Source organism: Hibiscus syriacus, unplaced genomic scaffold (genome assembly GCF_006381635.1).
Source record: "Hibiscus syriacus cultivar Baekdansim isolate YM2019G1 unplaced genomic scaffold, ASM638163v2 tig00110332_pilon, whole genome shotgun sequence".
NCBI lineage: Eukaryota > Viridiplantae > Streptophyta > Magnoliopsida > Malvales > Malvaceae > Hibiscus > Hibiscus syriacus.
In genome coordinates this window covers 3,471,840-3,479,363 of record NW_024062688.1, presented here as the reverse complement: position 1 = coordinate 3,479,363, position 7,524 = coordinate 3,471,840, and positions in this window count along the sequence as shown.

The window sequence follows — 7,524 nt, the reverse complement described above, 5'->3', positions numbered from 1 at the left end:
TATGATTGTCAGATTGCTAATAGGACCTATGCAATCCCTAAGATGCCCCATAAACCATGTCCATGAATCAGAGGTTTCAGATTTGCCAACCCCGTAAGCTATTGGCAATATCCCATTGTTAGCATCCATGGCTACTGCTAATAAGTTTACTCCAAGGTATCGACCTTTCAAATGTGCTCCGTCAACTATAATAACTGGGCGCATGCAAGTAATAAACGAACGAATCTACAAAATAATATACACAAGAAATATAATCATTTAAATGTGAAATGCATGTAACTAACAAAAATGAGTCAACAAAATTATATTGATTTACTAACCGTAGCACCAATGGCGATAAACAGCAACTCAAAGCGTCCATCTCTATCTGTTTTGATATGAGTTACCGACCCAGGATTTTTCATCTTTAAATTGTGACAATAAGCCGGCAGTTGGGCAAACGATGCTTCTGGCGACCCCCTCAACAATTCCAAGGCATAACATTTGGCTCTCCAAGCTTGAGAATATGATATACTAATCTTGAACCGAGCATTCATGTCAGTCATAATTTCATGTCCCCGATATACCCTGCCATTCAAAAACATTAACTCAGCCAGAAAACCACCCAACACCTTTTTGTTTGCCTGTCTATGGTGAGGAAAAACTTGGGTTCTTGAACATGTATGTTTATCAATAAAAGTCCTAACTTGAAACATTTTGCAATCTTTTATTCTCTTTGCAATCATACGCCACGTACAGTTTTTGTCAATCATACACCTTGTTTCGAAACGATCTTTGCTTGATTTGTTAACTTTTAGTTGATAGCCATCTTCCACACATTTCGTATATAAAGCTATCTTCAAGTCTTCCTTTGTATCAAAACAATCATCTTTCTTGATACGAATAACTTTTGTGTAACAATCAACTGCTTTCTTTATCAACTCTTCTTCCGGTATCTGAAGTAATTCTGGCATATTCCAGTTATACGCCCGTGGCATTTTCTTTTCTTCGGGGACTTTTTCTTCTTCTTTTTCTTCTTCAGGATTATATGAATTACAGAATGGATGTTCAACATGTTCATTCACAGTCGTAACTTCCTCCTCATTATCATCAACATTACATTCTTCGGCAACGGCTGTTTCATCATCAAAATTCGGGTATTGACCAATATCAATATCATTACACGCATGGTCTGTTTCTTCTTCTGAAACATCATCAAAATCCGTGTATTGACCAATATCAAAGTCCGGATATTGACCAAGACCAAATTTCGAATACTGACTAGTACTCACAATTTTTTCTGTTGGCTCATCATCGTCTAACTGGTCAATACGAAAACCGGAATTTGGTGCTGAAAGTTGATTGGGATTTGGATTAGAGAAAGGTTGTGGGTTTTGAGAAAAACTTAGTTGATTACTACCCGCTACTGACCCAACAATACTACTTCTAGGTTCAACAACATACAATGTAACATCATCTTGTGAAACACTAATGTAAGCAATGAATCGTTCAACATCTTCATTGTCGGTTAACAAATAAACTTTACCATTTCTCTGATAAGATAGCCTAAATCCACTTAGGGGCTCTAAATTCAATTTATTTGAAACACGTAGCATTAGAGTTTCATAAGTTAACTTTTGTAAAGACAATTTTAGTTGAAGATTTATGGGTAAAGGCATATATTGTAAAACACCATTAACATTATCCCATGACCCTCCAAAACACAAATCTATCCAAACATGATCAACATTAGATGATTTCATGGTTGTAACTAAACAAACGAGATGCGAAACTAAGACCTGTTGCCGGATGGGGAAGGATGTCGTTGGATATAGGAACGGATGTCGCCGGAGAGAGTGATAGATGGAGATGGAATGAGTTGCGATTTAGGGATTTAGTTTATGATTTCAGTGTTATATACCCAAAATTTCAGTGTTGTGATTTACAGATTCTCGTTGCGATTTACGGATTATCGTTGCGATTTACAGATTCTCGTTGCGATTTACGGATTATCGTTGCGATTTACGGATACGCGTTGCGATTTACGGATTATCGTTGCGATTTACGGATACGCGTTGCGATTTACGGATACGCATTGCGATTTACGGATACGCGTTGCGATTTACGGATACACGTTGCGGTTTACGGATACGCGTTGCGATTTACGGATACGCGTTGCGATATACGGATACGCATTGCGATTTACCCATACGCGTTGCGATTTACGGATACACGTTGCGATTTACGGATACGCGTTGCGATTTATGTGTTCGCGTTGCGATTTTCATATTCGCGTTGCGATTATGGAAAATCGCAATGCGAATTTGTACTATCGCATCGCGATTTTCAAGAATCGCGTTGCGATTCTGGAAACTGATTTGCGATTCTGGGGATCGCGTTGCGATTTTTATTTCGCGTTGCGATTTTGTTGGTCATTTTGGCAAATCCAAAAAAAGTTGGTTAAAATCGTATATTATAACTTTTTTTTTGGTCACTGAGGCGATTTTCTCTTATGTTAATCACTTAAAATAACTAAATCGTTCATATGGTCCCTTATTTGAGTAAAATTTATGATATGGTTACTCTACTTGTATATTAATATATGATTTACGCATATGCATAATCTTTTGTTAAAAATGTGAATTTTTATATCAATATATGAATTATTTGTCCCCAAAATAATTGGAGAAAGTTACAATTGAATGACCAAGTTGAATAAAACATTAAGGGGCAAAATTAAAAAGAGTCATTCCTTTTGATAGATAAAATTGCACAAAAAAATTGTTTTTAAAGAAGGAATTAAAGGCGCATAGGTATTATATAGTGGTTTAGGATCATATTATTTAAATTTGATAAAAAAAATAAACTAAAATCGGAGAAATTAAAGAAATAAAAAATTAGGGATTAAATCAACAAAATGAACAAATTACTTAACTAGAGATAGAAAAACCGCATCATTTTAAATTTCAATTTTTTGTTTTCTGTAATAGTAAAATCTGAATTTGAATAACATTAATAAAATTAGTTCATTAATTTGAATTGACTCAAATAATTTATTTTTTACAAATATTTTTAAGAATAAAATCAAGTTTTATTCTACTTTAATGAAGACTTTCCTTGACAAATACTTAAATTCTACTAGAACAGATACTACCTTGTACTTACCCATATTATTTAAAAAAAATTAAGAATTCAATAGACGAGAATACACGTGTTATATAAAAATATATCAGAAGATTGAAATGACCTCATGATTGGCAAGTATGATACGTACATGACATACTTATCATTATTCCCCTGCAAGTAATGAGATTCGTTAATAGGTTCTTTCTTATGATACAAATCAGAAGAGAAATTGAGCCCAACCCATTTTTTAGCCCCACTTAATATCCCATTGATCCAAGACCCATAAACCAACAAGCTAATTTTACTTTGATCGGATAGAACCATGCATCTCATCTCCATCTCCACCTCATAAACTCCATAACGTCACCCTAATTTTTGCAGTCGTGATTGAAAACATAACCAGGAAGCATGATATTACACTTTCCTTGTACAACCCTTTATCAAACACCATTGCTATTCAATCCCAGAAATCTTCAAAAAAAACCAAAACCCACACTAGCTTTTCACCAGACAACAAGTTCCCTAAATGAAAGCTTGTAATAAGAGGATGCAGTACAGGCCAAGGAGGAGAAGATTTGAGGAACACAGAAAGAAGGAGTTTCCTTTCACTAGAAGAAGCTGGATTGGTTGAAATTTCTGGTTTAAGCACTCATGAAAGGTTCCTCTGTCGACTAACGGTAAACACTCTCCTTTTACATTCTGTTCAGAATTTTATTATACATCTTGTAGATTGATCGAACTTAAATCCGAACAACATTCTTTTTTACAAACGATATAAATTATAGTCTAACAAGTTATTTAAGAATGATTGGGATTTGTTTGCAGACATCGTCTTTAAATCTGCTAAGAGTTATATCAGAACAGGAAGGATGTTCGATTGAGGAGTTGAATGCTGGGAGGGTATGTGATTGGTTTGTGAAAGATAAATTGAAAACAGAACAAGACGTAGATTCCGCTGTTCTTCAATGGGATGAATCTGAATTCCCAGTTTAAGACATGTTTTTGGGCCGGACCATGGTCGGTCAAATAATCTATATTTTTCTAATATCAATTGAATTTTAATCCATATTAGCATTTAGACTTAATTTTTTTTATAAAAAAATTGTTTGAGGCGATTAAAAAGTAATATCTATTTAAAATTTTATTTACTTATTGAAAACGTGCATACACCATTGCTCAAACCTAGATCTTGAATGTTAGTATTCTCTTTTATCAATAAGGTTATTCAATGAGTTCATTCAAATTTAAATTTAATAACATCGTCAATTGAGTGTTCAAATTAATTAGATATAATAATTCAATAAATCAAGTTTATTTTAAAAATAGGTGAAAAACAAATTTAGATTATATTATCTGCATATTATGAATAAGTAGTATGAATTCGGATAATGAATATTTAAAGATTAATATTTACATTTATTTCAAAATTATTTTGAATACAATTATTATATTTTGTTCAAAATTGTTGATGTATTTTTTTGATGCTTTACGAGAAATTTATAAAATTGTTTTTGAAAATAAATGAGATGTGTTGGTTGAAGTGGTTTATTCCTTTTGGTTTGGACAGAGAGTCATAAGCTTGTAATCGGTGTAAAAAAAGTCGTAAACCAATGATTTTAGATTATAAGGAACGGAAGGAGAGAGATTGTGTCTTAAAGAAGATTACCTAGGATCCAAGTAAGTAGATCGAAAAAGGAGAAGGAGAGTCCCTTCACTATTTTTTTTCTCAAGATATAAATATTCTAATTTTAAGATGATTGGTGTCAGACCTATGATGTAGATAACTATTAATAGATGTTTTAGACAAAATGATTAGAATTGTTAGAGCATATTTTATCTCTAATAAATCATATGGATCGTGAGAAGTCTAATCATGAAATTGTGATAGTCCATAAAATATAAATTTTCAAGTGAACCGTCGATTAAAATACTATTTTCGAAAGACATCTCTAAAGATACAACAAAAATACTATTTACACAATCTAATAAACCTTTCGACGCATCCAATATTATTTTCATGCGATACCATCAAATTCCTCAATATTCATTTATACTAAATGTTTAAACAAAAACTAATTTTTGGAGTTATTTATATAAAAATCAAACTTATTAAAATTATTAAATAATAATTTATTGTATTTAAATTTACTCAAATCAATTGATTAAAATATAAAATTAAAATATTGTTATTTGAATAAATTTAAAAATATTAGATCATAATTCGTTCACTTTAAAATGTTTGAATAAAAAATTATACTTTTAAACTTTCAGTTTGATTTCATCTCTTTAAATAGTGGAGGTCTGGTGCATGATTTAAGTTGTTGGTAATCAAATGTATATCTATTATTTTGAAATTTTTCTTAAAATTAGTTTAAATTATTAAGAGGAAAAAATATAAAAAAAATTGTATATCTATTTTTTAAAAAATATTAAAATTTTAAACTCCAGTTTTAAAATTTTATATCCGTTAGTGCTTGCCGCATTCCAAAACTCCCCTACTTTGCAATCCCACCATGGGACAACTATCAATTTGCAAGCTTTTCAATGAGTAGTCAATAAATAACTCCTTATAGAACATCGTTATATCATAAATAAATATTTGATATCCTTCTTTCATTTAAGTATATAAATTTTTTAATCAGAATAAGTACCTAAAGTTATATTTCTTGTTAAAATAAGTATCTAAAGTATTTTATGTCAAAATAGGTATCTAAACTATCCAAACCTTTTAATCTAAGTTCTAAATAGAAGTTGTCACATAGCATTAATTAAAGAATACTTTAGGTGTTTAAATAAAAAAACTGAATTCTTTAGGTATCTATTTCAACCCGAAGATAACTCTAAATACTTATTTTAATGAAAAAATACTTTAAGTTATTAAATAAATAATAATAATATATTTAGATACTTATTTATTATATAATCCTAAAAAAACAACAAACAACTTAGGGTGAATCCAAATCCTTAATATAAATATTATTCAAATATGCAAAAAGTTAAAATATATATGTATAAATATTTGAATTTATACTATTATCATTATTAAAATTAAGGGTAAAGAATGCAAATGATTCATCGATTATAGGGTATTGCTTTATTAAGTCATTTTACTATTAAAAGTTATAAAATAGTTCCTTAAATATGGAGTGTTGCTTTGTTGAGTCTTTTGACTATTAAAAATTATAAAATGATCACCCAACTATTCATTATGTCCCATACTCGTCATTTTCAATTAAAAAAATGGCAGTTGTTTAAGCTGTATGTTAACATAATGATTGAGATATGATAGTTGTTTGAGATTTTGGGATTAAATTTTATCATATCACAGTCAACAAGCTAACGTCCAACTTAGAATATTGTCCATTTTTAAAGGAAATGACGAGTTTGAAACATAATGAATAGTCGAATGACCATTTTGTAACTTTTAATATTCGATGCACTCAACAAAGCAACACTCTATAGTCGAATGATCATTTTGTAATATTTAATAGTTGAGGAACTTAATAAAGTAATATCCTATAATTGGGAGACCATTTGCTTTCTTTACCCTAAAATTAAAAACACGAATGTATGAGTAAACAAATATAAACAATTTGGTCAACGGGTAAAATATACTCGATTATTATCATTCTTAAAATTAAAGACATATAAATGTATAATTTTTCTGTTTAAAGGTTCAATTATTTGCCTAAATCTAAATTTAGATAATAACTTATATAATTGAAGTGAAATTTAGATATTTGTTTCTCAAAGTATACTTGAAATTATATGAAAAAATAAAATCAATTCGGCCCCGATCGACTTTTAATTACTTTATCATTTTCGTTTAAACTAAGGCATGGTTTGGCGTAGTTGCTTAGGACTTAAGACGACCAACCCAATCAACGCATAGAATTAAATTCCCGCGTCATTCCCACTAATAATTTCCATTATTACATACTTAATTACTTTCAAACACACATGATTGTAATTAAATATAAAGTCGTTTTCAGTAAAATTAAAGGCTTTTATACCTAAATACCACCTTAAAATAACATATATTTTAGATTATTTTTTTAAAAGATACCCTTTAAAAACAAACCAGGTCGTGTTTTCTGCCTACATTATTCCAATTTGAACAGATTTATTCTAATTATTTCATTATTGATATATCTGTTTCTAGTTATAATATTATTCATACATTATTTTTATTAAAATTATATAAATATATTTATTATGAAAACAATAGAATTCAATCTCCAACAATCCTTATCCATAACATTTCTGGTTGACGTTGAAAAAATTTACACAAAAAACGCGTCATATGAAGGAAAATTCCAAAAGATTAATCATTTAAAACGCCACCTATTAATTAATTAATTTGGTGAAGGGCCCACTTTAGTAATCTGGCTTTTTCAAAAAGTAAAACATTTATTAATG